Raw genomic sequence first — 16,194 nt, 5'->3', positions numbered from 1 at the left:
GATCCATATACACTTCTTCCTGCAGATCACCATGCAAGAAGGCATTCTTCACATCCATTTGCTGCAACCTCCAACCTTTGGTTGCTGCCAAAGAAATCACACATCTGACAGTTGCCATCCTAGCAACTGGACTGAAGGTTTCATCATAATCTATGCCATATGCCTGGGCATAGCCTTTTGCAACCAGCCTAGCTTTGTACCTACTAATAGAACCATCTGCATTGTGCTTAATCTTATAAACCCACTTACATCCAATAGCTTTCTTGCCCTTTGGCAATGATACTAGATCCCAAATCTTATTGGCCTCTAATGCAACCATCTCCTCATCCATTGCTGCATCCCAATGAGTATGACCAATAGCCTCCTCAAAACATGTGGGCTCAACATCCTCAACTAGTTTCACCATATAAGCATAATGGTGAGCTGCATAACCTTCAAAACCAAATCTTTTAACAGGGTATCTCACCCTGCTAGACCTGCGTACCACTGGATTACTCAATGGAGTCTTTGCATTAACGCGTGCTCTCTACACACCTGCAGTCCTCACTGAAGGAATGCCAAGCTCATCATCCAAGCTCTCTGAGCCACTGGAGTCTCCATCAAGAACTGCATCAATGCCTTCTGACACTTTATTCTTTCCTTTATCTTTACCTGTAGTGCTACTAGATGCACCCGAAGGTGTAGAGGTACTCCTTAGTCTCCCAGACCAAGGACTACCAGAAGATGTCTCTGGTCCACTAAGAGTTTGTGATTCTTGCTTTTCAGCCTGCACATGAGTGTCATGATCATCATCATCATCCAATGCATCACCACTAGATGCATACCAACTGCTCATTTCATCAAAGATGACATCCTTGCTCACTCTGAACTTACATGTGACAGGGTTATAACAACGATACCCTTTCTGCTTTAAAGAGTATCCAATAAACACACACTTTTCAGCCTTTGGATCCAGTTTCTTTCGCAACTCATCTGGCACATGAACATACGCAATGCAGCCAAACACTTTCAAGTGTGAAACATCAGGCTTCTTACCTATAAAACATTCTTCAAGAGTCATACCATGAACTGCAATTGTAGGAGTTCTGTTCATAATATAAACAACAGTATGAATAGCCTCAGACCAGAAATGCTTAGGCATATTCTTTTCAGCCATCAAGGCACGTGCAACTTCTGCAATATGCCTGTTTTTCCTTTCTACAACCCCATTTTGCTGTGGGGTATACTTGCATGTGAACTGTCTCTTTATCCCATGAGACCTCAGAAAAACACTAAACTCATTTGAGAGGTACTCTCCCCTCCATCTGACCTCAAGCACTTTACTTTCAAGCCTGTTTCTCTTTCAACTGCAGCCTTGAAAGTTCTAAAGTGCTCAAACACTTCACTCTTTTCCTTCATAAAATATACCCACAGCTTTCTAGAACAATCATCAATGAATGTGAAAAAATATGAACTGCCTCCAAGAGATACATTTTGTGTAGGCCTCCAAATGTATGTATGCACAACATCAAGGATATTTCTGCTTATATCTCTGTCATGTGAAAAGGGTTGTCTTGCCTGCTTGCCAAACCGACATGCTTCGCATACCTTATGAAATTCTGTAACTCTAAATGTAGGCAAACCTGTAACCAACCCTTTGGATTACATTAATTTCAGCCTTTGTACATTTGCATGTCCAATGCGTTTGTGCCAAATTTCAATATCTGCAACAACATCTTTTCCTTTAGCATACATAGCAGCATTCATAGAAGGAATTCCAACATCCAGAGTAAATATACGTCCAACTCTACTTCCCTTTGCTACCAACCTGCACTTGTCATTGAAGTCTTCTACAAAGCAGCCCTTTGCATTAAATTTGACTTGCAACCCTTGCTCTACCATTTGACCGACTGACACCAAGTTCTTTGTAATAGATGGCACATGTAATACATCTGAAAGACTCTTTGTCTTACCATCATGCAAGGACAAGGGAACTTTTCCAATGTGTGAAATTGGGTGGCATGAATCATCACCCGTCTGCACATAACCTGCATTTTGCAAATCCTGCATCTCTCCAAACCATTCTGCATGGCTGGTCATATGATTGGATGCACCTGAATCAACATACCAAACATCTTCATGTGTTCCCTTTCCTATAACAGTATTCAGCATATGCTGCATAACAAACAGACGTTCATTTTTGTCTTCATTCTGTCGTGAAGACAATGCATAGTTTCCTTGCTGCAACTTACCACTGCGAATATAATCTTTCTTAGCATAACATTGGGCTGCAATATGACCTGTTTTGCCACAGTAGTGACATACAATACCAGAGTTGTTAGAATCTCTATTCTGCCATCCACCTCTTCCTCTAAAGCTCCCCCTGCCTCTAAAGTTACCACGACCTCCTGAAACCTGTATATCGCCAAATTGCTGATTCAATCTGTTTTGCTAATTGTCACTACCACATCCTGTACCACGGCCTCTTGAAGAGAACCTGCCATGTCCCCTTCCTAAACTGGAGTAGAAAGCTTGGACCTGTTCACCACTTCTTACAGATGTCTCACTCTGCATGTTGATCTCTTCAGTGATCATAAGGGAGACCAACTCATCAAAATCTGGAAATGGCTTTCTGACATATACGAAAGTTACAAAAGACTTCCAAACCTTTTCATTATTAAGTCCACCCAAGGTAGACGACACCAAATCACCATCATCGGGCATTGCATTAATCGCTGCCAAGGCATCTACAATGCTCCTTACCTTCAGTGCATACTCATTGATAGACATCTTCCCTTTCTTCAATGTATTCAACTCTTGCTTGAGTTGAATCTTTCATGCTTTTGTATTCATAGAAAACATACTTTCAAGTATGGTCCAAGCTACATATGAATTCTCTGCATTTCTTATATGTCCCAGCATATTATTGTCAATTACTGCAGACAACCAATACATGACCTTTTTATCTTTTGCATTCCATTCCTTGCATGCCTTTGTCTCTTCTGCAGTTGGAGGATCACTCACCTCCGGCTCCTTTTCTTCACTTGAAACAAACTCGTAGAGGCCTTTTTCAATAAGGAAGTTCGTGACACAGAATTTCCATGAAGGGTAGTTGTTCTTGTCGAGCTTCTCAATGATGGGGCTTCCACTATTCTCTGCCATTATCACAAAATTAATACCAACAGCAAGTAAATCTTCTGCACCCTCGACCTCTAGTGCACAACAACACACCAGACAGCCTTTTTCACTGTCTGCTCAACAATACATGCAATCTGCAACCTGTTTGCAGATAAACCTTGTGTTTACTCACTGGTAAACATCTTTGAGCTTACAGATCTGAAATCTGTAACCTGCGCATCCACTTTCGGTCAGTATAGTCGAAGTCACAATGTATCCTGAAACTGCTGTCCGCAACCTTGTGGCTCTAAAACGGGCCCTAAAACGGCCTCAAATACCCAAAATACACAGTGCTCTTCGTGCACACCAAATCTCACTGCAATCTGAGATTTTTGCTCTACCCTGCTTCCGGTGCCTCCACAGGCACTGTCCAAGAGAAAGAGTGGAAGGATGGGAGAGCTTCTTACACGTGGCTTGCTTGCTCGAACCTTGCTTCTTCTCCTTTGCTTCAGCCTTCGAAATCAGCCTCTCTCAGTGGTGCGGCTCTGATACCATGTCAAGAATCGCGTGGTGGGGGGACTTGCTCAAGATGCTGCACCGAACACACACAGAATGCACAAGGAGAAGCTCACTCAAGAGACAAGAAGAGGGATGGAGGCCAAAACGTTTTCTTGCTAGTTTTTTTCTTCTTCTTCCACACTATTTATAATGTACACAAAGTATAGATAAGATACAACATAAAAGGAAAGTGGCCTACTAAGTCAAACAATGCATAACCGACTACACTAGTCGACTGGCGCTATAACTATGCCAGCTGTAAATAGGTGTAACAACCTGAATATAATAAGTAATGAGTTAGTGGCCATGTGAGAGTCATAATGACCACCGACATGCTAAGTGTAGACGTGTGGACCCATCTAACCAGGTGGTCCATAATCAATGTCCGCATATGTTGAGCTTGTCATCTCAACATGCATGTAGCGGTATGACATCCACCCCCTCCTAACCTGCACATCCTCTGGCATGTGCCAAAGTCTCATGGATTTGCAATGTCAAAAGAAGTATCTTTTGCCATGTCAATGTCTTCATATTCTGCCTCTTCTTTTTCCTCTATGTCTTCATGCTCTTGAATAATATTCAAGTCTTCTGACTCATATGTTGAAATTTCTCTTTATTTTAAGAGCTTGATTATTTTTTCATCTGCGGGTATCTTTATGCTGGTCCCATCCAATTCAGCCAATGAATATGTGGCATTGTCATGAATGACCTTTACCATATATGGGCCAAACCAACGCTTTACCATCTTCCTAGAAGTAATGTATCGATTGTCTAGGCTGTTGTCATAGACAAGCACGCAGTCATTTTCTTAAATTGCTCTTGGCCGAAGTTGATGTCGCTTATCAAATCTTCTTTATTCTTTAGTCTTGCTATCTTTAGCTTCTAAATAGTTTCTTGAACATCTTCAGGCCTTCTTTCTAGCTGCCATATGCGCAAAGTCAGCAACTCTTCTCTACTTATGCCTTCCTCCCAAGGTAGAAGACTCCATGCAAGAATAGATTCTTCAATTGTCATAATTGGTTGTTGTCCATACATAAGTTTAGTTGACATATAGCCAGTCACTGAATTGTGAGTAGTCCGGTCAGCCCATAATGCAAAAGGTAGCATTTTAGGCCATTCTTTGATCTTTCCTCTACAAGACTTTGCTAGAGCTTTGAGAATAGGTTGATGACCTCTCTCACTCTTTCCATTGCCTTCAAGATTGTAGGCTGATGTCAAAGCCAACTTGATAATTGAGCAAAGAAGTTGTGTGACTCATCAGCATCCAATTCTCCTTTATCTACGGTTACTTTACCCACACAACCATATCTACAAAACACATCTTCAAGCAAAAAATGACAAACAGCTTGAGTAGTTTTGGTTGTTAAGGCCTTTAACTTGATTGATTAGATCCTCTCTTGCAAGCACTAAATATTGCACATTTCATATTCCTATAGGCATGGTTACAAGATCAATAACCCATCTATAATGTATAGACAATGGATAAGTTGGTTGGAACCCATCTCGATGCTTAACCATAGAATAGATCTGACACACATAACAGCTTTCAATAAAATGTGCTATGTTCCGATACATGTTTTGCCACCAATATTTTTCTTTGACTTTACTAAAGGTTTCCCATATGCCTCTATAGCTAGCCCACATGCTTTCATGAAATTCCTTTATTAGCTGTTGTTGCAATCTTTTGTTACCTAAAACTCAGACAGGCGCTCCTTTCTTCTTCTTTGCGTGCTTCCATAGGTGTCCTTCTTTAAGAAAAAATCCATAAGCTATCCTCTTGATATGCTTGAACTCCTCATCAGTCCAAGTCTTCTTCTTCTTCATTGTGCTCAAATATTGGCCGATTGTTTACCGCAGCACAAAGGAGCGGGAAATGGAAAAAAGGAAATAGCAAAAGGCGCAGGACAAAAGGAAGAAAAATGCGCCTTAACCAGTAACCAGACCCTGAAAAAATTAAAAGTATGGGTACGACCCTCAGGAAGTCTTAGAGTCACCCAAGGAAAGTAAAAGAGTAAAAAGTGCACCATCAAGTGTGAAAGTGCTCCCGAATCCTTGTAAAAGAGTGCCAAGCTCACTCCTGTGCAAATTGTATGCATTAGTTGGGAATAGGATAGATTAGAACGGGGGGAAATGAGAAATGGGACTAGGCTAATGGCCGGCCATGTAAAAAAGGGGATAACCGCCCATGAAAAGTAGGGCATGTATATAAAGTTCAAAAAGTGAATGAGAAGATCATTCTTGTGTGTGGCCAAAGCTTCTTCTTCTTCTTCTCTTGTTTCTTGCCTTCTTGCTTGTGCTTGAGAGAGGGATTGAGAGAGTGTGAGGGAGTGAGGGAGTGATTGTGTGAGAGTGAGGGATCTTGGAGAAGAAGCTCTCCATCTTCTCTCTTCATCTTCCCCTCCTCTCTTCTCTTCTCTTGTCTCGCACGTGGCTATGGAGGATGAAGCTCATGGGAGAGGGATTGAGGTTGCTTGAGCTTGCCTCAAGGATCGTGGAGCTACCGATATGTGCAAGAAAGAGGAGGGTACTCGATCGAACATCAAGGTAAGCTCACTACACCCGTAAGGTAGGCATTGCGCGTCGGCTATGTGAGAGGTAGCCATGGCCGCTCGGTTCAAAACACTTGAGCAATAAGTGGTCCGTAGGTCTCGGGGTAGAGCTTGTAGCTCCCCTTCATTTGGTTCCATTGCCAGGACCGACGGAATCGAACCTTGAGCGCCGCGCGCATCAAATCGAGCATAGAAATAGGGTTTGCAGCCCGAACCGGTGCTCGAGATAGCTAGAAGATTTAGGAGGTTTTAATCCATAAAACAAGTAAGTGTTTTGGTTTGTTGGAAGCATTAGTGTAGGACTACCATTCTGCATCTCTGTTTTGCATTTTGGTTGCACTAGATTAAGGTTAGATTAGGTTAAGAAAAGAGAAAACAGAAGGTTTTGGCTGCTGCTGGAAATAGGGAAACAGGGGACCAGATTCAAATTCTGGGTGCCATCGATTTGTGCTACTCCAGGTGAGTCTGGTGCTTCTTAGTAGTGCCCTAATCATATCTGGAAAGTCTCTTGTGATTGTGTGTAGCACGCGTCAAGTGGGATCGAAACGCGTCGAAATTGCGCCTGTCGCGAGACGCAGTCGGGACCAGGTCTTAGTGGTCCGATTCCCAGAATCGAACCACCCGAGTCCTGGAGTTGGACCGTCCGATTCCAAGAATCGAACCGTCCGATTGAGGGAGTCGGACTGCATGCTAGTCGGACCATCCAACATTCGGATCAAATCAAACAATTTTAGAATCGGACCCCACTACCGGATCAGATAGTTCGATCGGACGTGCCATATGGCACTCGGACCACCCATCATAGTCGGACCATCAGATTTTAGGAATCGGACCCGGCCTGTCCTACTGCTGGACTCGGACCACTCTGTCCGACTGCAAGAATCGGACCGTCCGACTACTAGAGTTGGACCAGTCTTGCCCGATTCCCAGAATTGGACAGTTCGATTCTGGGAATCGTACCATCCTGCTAGAAGGAAAAATAAGGATATTTAGTTGACCCTACCACATAGACATGACCCCTAGGACACAACCCTGAACACCCCCAAGACCCAGTTTGACCATTATAACCTCAGAGACCAATCGAACTTAGAGCAGAATAGAAAACGTAGCACAGACCTTCAGAAAGACCATAGAATAGCTGGGAACCGAGCTTAGAACTCAAATTAGGCTAAGAATGTGGAGAGAAACAGAGTGGAGTTCGCATTAAACACTTTCTGCATCAGCACTTCACTCTTGTATTCCACTAAGTTTGCACTGCAAGAAAAGAGAAAAGCTTGTTTTCGCACCAAGCACCACGAAAGCACTAATCATAATGTGTGAATAAGGATTGCAGCTACTTTCAAATAACAAGAAACACATCAGGATATCTAATAACATTAAGGAACCCACTAGTAGGAGAAGACCCCAAGACTTAGATAGGTGCCTGAGTGCCCTACTAGTAGGACCTGGAGAAGACACAAAGACACGGAAAGCAACAATATAGAGGATTGGATGCTGCCGGAGCTGCTTGGATTTATTGACAATCTCGTGGAGCTGGAAGCAGAAACAATGTCGGGATCAAGAGGCGAACGAGGAGAGGACCAATTAGACTTAGGAGAATTTCCAACCTCAGTCCAGGAACTGGTCCACAACTACGATCTACTCACTAGGACCTGTAGAGGAAGTGGTAGCAAACCTGGAAGAAGAGAGAAGAGCAATCAAGAGAGCGCTAGAAGGCATAATTTCCTACAACCATGAGCAAAGGGCTAGAAGGCTACATCAAGATGTAGATATGTACGAGGCTAGACGAGTGCTAGACCTAGCTGGAGCGGCCAAATATAGACTAAATGTAGAGAGGGAACAGGCAGTAAGGTTGACATGACATTGAGCGAATTGGTAGCAAAGCGACTCTTGGACAATACGTCCGTTGAACAGAGCGCTACTGCCCTAGCCACCGCGCTACTATCAGGATTGGGAGTCATGCAAGGGACTAAAGGGCAGGCTAGAATCCCCATCGTAGCAAAACAATTAGCTAGATACGAACCTAGCAGTGACCAATAAAACTTCATGGAGCAGTTCGAGCAAGTATGTGAGGCAAACGGTCTTACTGACCTTAGGTAGCGAGCTCAAGCTTTCGGCTTGTGCTTAGGCGATAAGGGAAGGACCTGGTATTTTAGTCTAGATGACGCAGAATGTTCGAACTTTGTTCGCCTTAAGGGCCTCTTTATCAAGAGGTTTTTGGAGGCGGGGCATTCATCGTTAGGTTGATGAATATCAGTCAAAGGGAGAAGGAAGACGTTAGGGATTACGTCACTCAGGTGCGTAGCCTCTGGTCGCTGCACTCACATTGAATTTTTGAACTTGAAGTACACTTAAGAAAGCTGAAAGCCTAATTGGGCACAAGTGCACGAGAAACAACACACTCACCGAGTGACCATAAATTGAGGTTTTGCATTCAATAACCAAAGGTACTCACTGAGATAAACCGCTCAAGGAACCCACCAATAGGAGAGGAACCAAGATATAGACAAACTGTCAAGCACAAGGTAGTACCAAGCAAGGAGCGCCAACGACGAGGATCTGTCAAGACTATTCAACCTGATCGACAGTGCAGTGGGGCACAAGAATTCAACCATGACGGAAGAAAGCTCAGACTATCGGTCTAATGAGGAGCTTGATTTGAGTGTATTCCCAGATGCTATGTAGCAGATGGTGAGCAGTTACGACGCACACGCCCGGTACGACGAGGATCTGTCAAGACTATTCAACCTAATCGACAGTGCAGTGGGGCGCAAGAATTCAACCATGATGGAAGAAAGCTCAAACCTACTAAAGAAGAGCAAATTGTGAAGCAAATTATCGTGACAAGTATGATGCATTCTCTAAGATCCTCTTTTTCTAAAGAGGACCAACTATTTGGGCTAAAATCCCATGATTGGCATAAGATATGTTAGGTGTATACTATGAATGGATTATAAGTGGCTTGAATATTTTGCCATTTGGAGTCTAGTCAGTGTTCGTAATGCTTCTTCATTTGTGGCAGTTTATACTACCTTTTGCGATCACAGGATGCCTCACTCTAGAAATACACAAGTAGATTTACAAGTTGTCAAAATTAGTGCAATGGATCTCACAAAAGGAGGTCAAGTCATCCTCTATTGAATCCTCAAGGCAGTGTCACACCGCGTAGGGTTAAAGGTCACCACAGGGGTTTGGCAAGAAAACTGGACAAGATAGATAGAGATGTGTCTTCAAGAGATAAGTAAATTATAGTGAATCAATGAGCGACCTACCGAGAGGGCAGTGTCTACAGTGTTCATGAATGGGATTCGAAGTGAGGAGCTCTACAAGGCTTTGGCCGGTAACTCCACCTTGCAACGAGACGTGCTAGCTAGAGTTTTTGAGAAGGCAATACACGTAGATGATTAACTCAAGGAACGCAGCATGAGGACTACCAACCGAGAGAGTGCAAGCCAGAGAGACCCTGAGAGATCAGCTACTTTGGGGAAAAAAGTAATTGCTAGTGTGCAGGATAAGGGAAAGAGTGTAGACCATGACTAGGGGATGGAAGAAATGAGAATGGAGATTGCATGGTTCCAAGAGCTGGTAAGGAAGCCTGTGAGATCGCATGCACAATGTATATACTGTGGCGGCAATCACCTCCCAGTTGAGTGCCAAGATCTTAGATCTCGGCCGTGCTCAAATTGCGGTAGATTCGGGCATGATGCAATGCATTGTAGAATGTCGAGGAGATTCCCATACGCGCAATAGTATAACCCTCCATACTTAGGTAATAGGCCACCCAATTTCTTTGGGAGGGGAGCCCAGTTAGCTCTCCCAGCACCGAGTGACTCAAGACCTACCATACCTAGGCTGGAGATGAACCCAACTGGTATACCCAGACCACCAGGGCCTTTTGTAACCCATCCATCTAGCGATGCTTCTGTTCACTTTGTGGAGGAGCCTAATGAGGAAGAAATATATGTCAACCCATACATATCCTATGACGAAGAGGGCAACCCAGTCTTGATGGACTATCGGCCAGTGCCGGTGATGGCTTTAGGAAGAGGAAGAGGCAGAGGCTTTGGAGAGCCAAGACAAGATCAAGTCACATACTGGACTTGCGGCCACCCAAGCCACATTTCATCACGTTACCCAGAACGAGAACAAGCTAACAAGGACAAAGCGGATCTCCGATGCACAGAGTGTGGAATCACACATCTGTTTCCTAATTGTCCTAGGCAAAAGCCATCAACCAACTCTGCCAACATGCCATCGGTGCCTTTGGGACTTTTTGGAGCGGAAACCTTTGACAGTGAGGATACACCCATCCCACTACATGTTATGACGCGAGCTCAAACAAAACAGGCACGCATCTCTTTGCCAGGGCCAAGTAACCTTGACGCAACCTCAATAGGAAAGAAAAGCCAGAGGAGACAGAAAAAGAGAACCGATGCAAAGATAACTCTTAAAACCGAGGAAGCGACTACGTTAGTAATGGGAAAGAGGGTCACAGACGTAGAGGTGGAGACCTCAGCTCCTAAGACAGCCAAGCTAGGGAGTGCCAAGGTAGGGGAATATGCCCATCCCAAATGGCAGCTCGAGGCTATAGCTAAGGTCAAGGAGTGGGTCAAGGACTCCCAAAAGCACGTCAAGGATGCTGAACCCATATTAGAAGATCCTATTGACGATTTCTCCAGCGTGAGCACACCAGTCTCACCTTCAAAACCACAAGCTGCGAGCATACCTACACCACTAAGGGCAACTCAGCAACAAGGCCAAGGGGAAACTTGCTAGGGTAGACAGAACGCATGGCCTAGAAATGCTAGCCTCAGGGGAAGACAAGAGCCTAGTAGCCTCCTCACAACCTTGTTGTCTACTCCAATAACTCTAAGCTTGGAAGACCTGCTTAGGCAGAATCATTCCTTATGGCAGGAGTTAAAAGACTTGATGGACGGACACACAGGACTTGTAGGTGCTGATCCGCAAGATCATGATGCAGTTACACAGATCTCAAGTCTAACTCTACACTCAACTCCTAAGTCTTTGCACATCAATGCTTTTTGGGAAGGCATTGAAATGCATGTAGTTTTACCCATCCTAGCCCTAGGAGATATGATGCAAAAAGGAATTGTAGACACAGGCTCAGGTGTTAGTGTACTAAGCCATGCAGTCTTAAGGCATGGGGAAACCCTCCTGTAGAGACTGCCAGGTTTAACGTCATGTTAGCAAATGGAATGAAGGTAAGACCATTCGGGGTCTTAAAGAATTGGCCAGTAAAGATTGCCGGTGTGCAGTTTTCCGTAAACTTCATTGTCATGAAGGGAGTGGATTACGACATACTATTAGGCCGACCTTGGATGAGGAATGCGTGTGTCATTGAGGACTGGGGCAATGGTTTGATTTTCCTAGGGAACAGAACTAGTGTAGTAAGGGTAGAGATGGACACTTGGAAGACAACCCCTATTGACCTAGATGCCATCTCGGCTATGCTGAAAGGCGATACTCAAATGACCAAACCCTATGGATCACTCACTAAATATATTCCTTGCCCTGAGGATGAGAGGGATTGGATGCAAGTTTTGGCAACCATTGACCTACCATTCTCGGATGAGGAAGAACTATATCGGCAAGCTGCTAAAGCCGCAACCATGCCAATTGAGGAGCCAATTGTGCCACTTTGCATGATGGCAAGAAGCTCACTCAACCCAGCCAAACCAGCCTCGTTCCATATCCCCAAAAAAAAACTAGAGCTTCAGGAAATCGTAGAGTATCTGACCAATAAAGTGGAAGGCAACTTGGCTGCTAACTTAAAACCTCTACGTGATCTATTAGCTAAGCCAGAATGGAAATGGACCAAGGTCCATGACCTGAATTTGTTATATAATTGGGCTTTAGTTACTGATGACAAGGAGACTAGACAGGAAAGCTTAGGTGATGATGAGCAGTCAGAAGGAAAGGACTCTGATGACGAGGAGTATGAGAACTGTCGCTCTACGGGAGAGGAGAGTGAAGAAGAGATAGATACAATAGAGTATGACACAGAACGAAAAGCGATAGAACAAATCAGGGCAGACTCGAGGCCTAGAAGAGGAAGGACTAGTCAGAACGAAAAAGAAGTCATGCGAATGGAGTGTGACAAATCCTGGCTAGAACACATAGGAGCCGTGGATTACGAGCAAGCCGGAGTGGCACGACCATGGGTAATTCCAGTGCTCAAGACGGATGCACCTACTGAACTACGATCCCTTGGGGAAACACCTTCCTCAAGTGAGTGATGTGAGTTTAACTTAGAGTCAGAAGTCAGCACTGAGAGTGATCCCGAGATACCACAACCTTCTAAAGTCAAACGCACCAAGGGAGACTTGCCAGTCCACCTAAGGCGCAGGAGGCTAAAGGAGGAGGCCAGGAAGCAAGCAAAGGACTCAGAAGCAAAAAAGGCAAAAGAAATCGTAGGATCTACCCAAACGGTTTACAAAATTTAAAAAGGGTGACAGAGTGGTGATTTGGCTAGGTGCGAAAAGACAAGGCCAAACTAGTGAACCGATCGAGGGACCCGCCAAAGTCAAGGAAGTTAACTTGGCTGGGGAAGGTGAAAAGCCAAGACCTATATTCATTGCAGATGACTTGATAGAGGATGAGAAGACCAAACTTATTGCACTCTTGCAAGAGTACATTGATGTATTTGCCTGGACATTGGATGAACTTAAGGGAGTCAACCCTAGGGTTGTGACTCATAATATCCCAATGGTCCGTGATGCAGTGCCAACGAAACAATGACCTTACCCCATGAATCCCAAACACGCCTATGCAGTAAAAGAGGAGATTGATAAACTCATGAGGGCAGGATTCATATATGAGATTGAGCACATGGACTGGGTATCACCTATCGTGATTGTCATGAAGAAAAATGGAAAAATCCGAGTGTGCGTGAACTACAAGAAAGTGAATGCCGCTACAAAGAGGGATAACTATCCTTTACCTTACACTGAGCACATGCCTGAAAGGGTAGCAGGTAAAGAAGCCTACAATTTTCTGGATGGTTTCTCGGGCTATAATCAAGTGCAAGTGTACCCCGACGATAGGCACAAGACTGCCTTTGCCACGGAATGGGGTGTATTCACCTACATTGTCATGCCTTTTGGGCTGATGAACACACCTGCAACTTTTCAACGCCTAATGTGCACTATCTTTAAGGACATGCTTAGGCGCGAACTAGAAGTGTTTGTAGACGACTTATGCATACACTCTAGTTGGGCTTCACACTTAGAGAAATTGAGAGCTGTCTTTGAAAGGTGTAGGTTGTACCACCTCTCGTTGAACCCCTTAAAGTGCTAGTTCTGGGTGAAACACGGATGCATCTTAGGGCACGTAGTGTCAAGGAACGGCATTGCCACTAACTTTTCTAAAGTCAGAGTCATTGTTGACTTACCGCCACCCGATAACTACAAGGGAGTTCAGTGCTTCTTAGGACACATTGGATATTATCGACGCTTTGTACTAAATTACGCACTAATTGCTAGACCATTGTACAAGCTGTTGATAGTGTTCGAGTGGACTGAGGAATGCCAGCGTGCACATGAGGAGTTGAAAAAGGCTCTTACTACTGCACTAATCTTACGAGCCCCAGACTGGAACATAACATTTCATGTACATATAGATGCCTCTAAGTTCGCTATTGGAGCCGTGCTATGCCAGCTTGATGAACATAACTTAGATTACCCGGTGAGTTTTGCCAGCAAGCAGCTCACAGAGACCGAGATGAACTATTCCACAAGAGAAAGGGAGGGGTTGGCCATGGTATTTGCGGTAAAGAAATTTAGGCCTTACCTGTTGGCCACTCCCTTTGTCTTCTTTGTTAACCATCAAGCCTTGCTATATCTTGTGAACAAGCCTTGCGCTATGGGATGCATAGCTAGATGGTTACTCCTTCTACTAGAGTTTGACTTCTCTGTGGTTGTATGCAAAGGAAAACAGCATTACATGGCTGATCACATGTCCCGCATACCCACAGGAGAAGCCGCTGGACAAGGCATACCTAACGATTTACTGGATGCTCATCTCTTTAACCTATCTAGCAAGAGAGAATTGTTTAAAGCTGATCTGACGCCGTATTGGGCCGATGACATAGTGCAAGTGCTAGAGAGTGAACTACCTGAGAGACCCATTGAGAAGGCAAGGCTGAGAAGACTTATCCTGAAAATTCAGCCATACAAACTGATAGTCAGCCAACTCTACAGGTTGGGACAAGACGGTTTATTGCACAGATGCGTATGTGAGCACGAGATGCACGATGCATTGAAAGAAGCACATGGCGGAATCGTTGGAGGACACTTTAGCGGTGACACAACAGCCCGAAAGGTGCTACAATCCCAACTATGGTGGCCCACCCTTTTTCGCGATGCAGCTAAATTCGTAAAGCACTGCGATGAGTGCCAAAGGACCAAAGTGCCTGTGCAGAAAGACAAGATGGAGTTGACCCCTGTCATAGCCCGACAACCCTTTGACCTATTAGTCGTGCGGCACAATATTCCCAAGCTCGCTACATCATAGGGCCAACCGATTATCTAATGAAGTGGGCAGAGGCACGAGCCACGAGGAAGAATGATGCTAGAACCATTGCAAAGTTCTTATGGGAGCAAGTCATTTCACGGTTTGGCTGTCCAATCGAACTTGTAAGCGACTAAGGCACGCACTTCATTAATGAGGTGATTTCCCACCTGCTCTCTACCTTCCTAATAATTCATCGGAAGTCCTCTCCCTATTACCCTCAGGCTAATGGCCAAGATGAATCCACGAATAAAATCTTAGTCAACGTGCTTACAAAGGTAGTGTCTACTTCAAGAAGTGACTGGGACAACAAGCTAATGGCGGCCTTGTGGGCCTATCGCACAGCTTATAAAACGGCTGTAGGACAGACGCCTTTTAGGTTGACGTATGGAACTGAAGCCATTTTACCCTTAGAATTCTTCATCCCTAGCTTAAGGATAGCAGTCCAGGAGCGTTGGGAGGGAAGAGAGGCTTGGACCAATCGCTTAGTGGAGTTCGAGCACCTAACGGAGACCCGACTCCTCGCCACTCACTCTCTGATTTGTGAGAAGGCTTGACGAAAGATGTGGTTTGACAAGCATGTCAAACAGCAAGACTTTGAACAAAGGGACCTTGTTCTGCTATACTCTGTAAAAGGACATAAACAGAAGATGAAGTTTTGGGGGCTAGGGCCTTTCAGAGTACACATGATTGGTAGAATAGGGAATGCTGAGTTAGAGACAGTTGATGGCAAAGGAATAGGCTTTTTTAATGGCAGCCGCATAAAGAAGTACTATCCTCCTTCCCATCTATTACATGAGCCACCCATGCTAGAACCCCCAATGAACGTCTACATGGCTACTATAACTGACCTTACAGATCAAGACAAAGAAGCAGTGGCACCGGCGTATCTACGAGTCGTAGTCACAGCAGGAGCGACGTATTCTTTCGATGCCTTGACTACAACATCTTGACGCATGACCATTGGACACGCATTGGTCAACCGAAATTACAGCCCACTAATGCCAAACTCATCCCGTTTGGGGGTAATGCTTATTCACTCCTAGGGAAGTGCAAGGTAGTCATTTCTATCGAGTCTAAAAGTTTACCAGCTTTCTTCCATGTGTTGCCTGACACTAAAGGAGCCGGTAATATGTCACTATTAGGTCGTACTTTCAAGAATTAAACGAATTGTAATGTGGATTACAACCTAAACCGCATTCATCTTGCTATAGGCAATGTGCGTATAGTGACAACTTTCAGCAAGGGCTGTCCTGACTCCTCCACCATTACAAAGCCACCGGTAGAAACCCCTATGACCATGCTTCAGCCCAAGTTTAAACAGAAGAAAACTAAGGCCTCATGCCAAGCTCGATCCTAGGCCCAAACCCACCAAGAGTGCTCACAAGTCCAAGGAGTCCAAGCTTATATGGATGCCAAAACCGCAAAGACCACATCCGGGTAGACCACCCAAACGTGATTC

The sequence above is a fragment of the Lygodium microphyllum genome, chromosome 4 (assembly GCF_053477565.2).
Source record: "Lygodium microphyllum isolate KBCC chromosome 4, Lygodium_microphyllum_v1.1.10, whole genome shotgun sequence".
Classification (NCBI taxonomy): domain Eukaryota; kingdom Viridiplantae; phylum Streptophyta; class Polypodiopsida; order Schizaeales; family Lygodiaceae; genus Lygodium; species Lygodium microphyllum.
Note: the sequence above shows the minus strand (reverse complement) of the source record.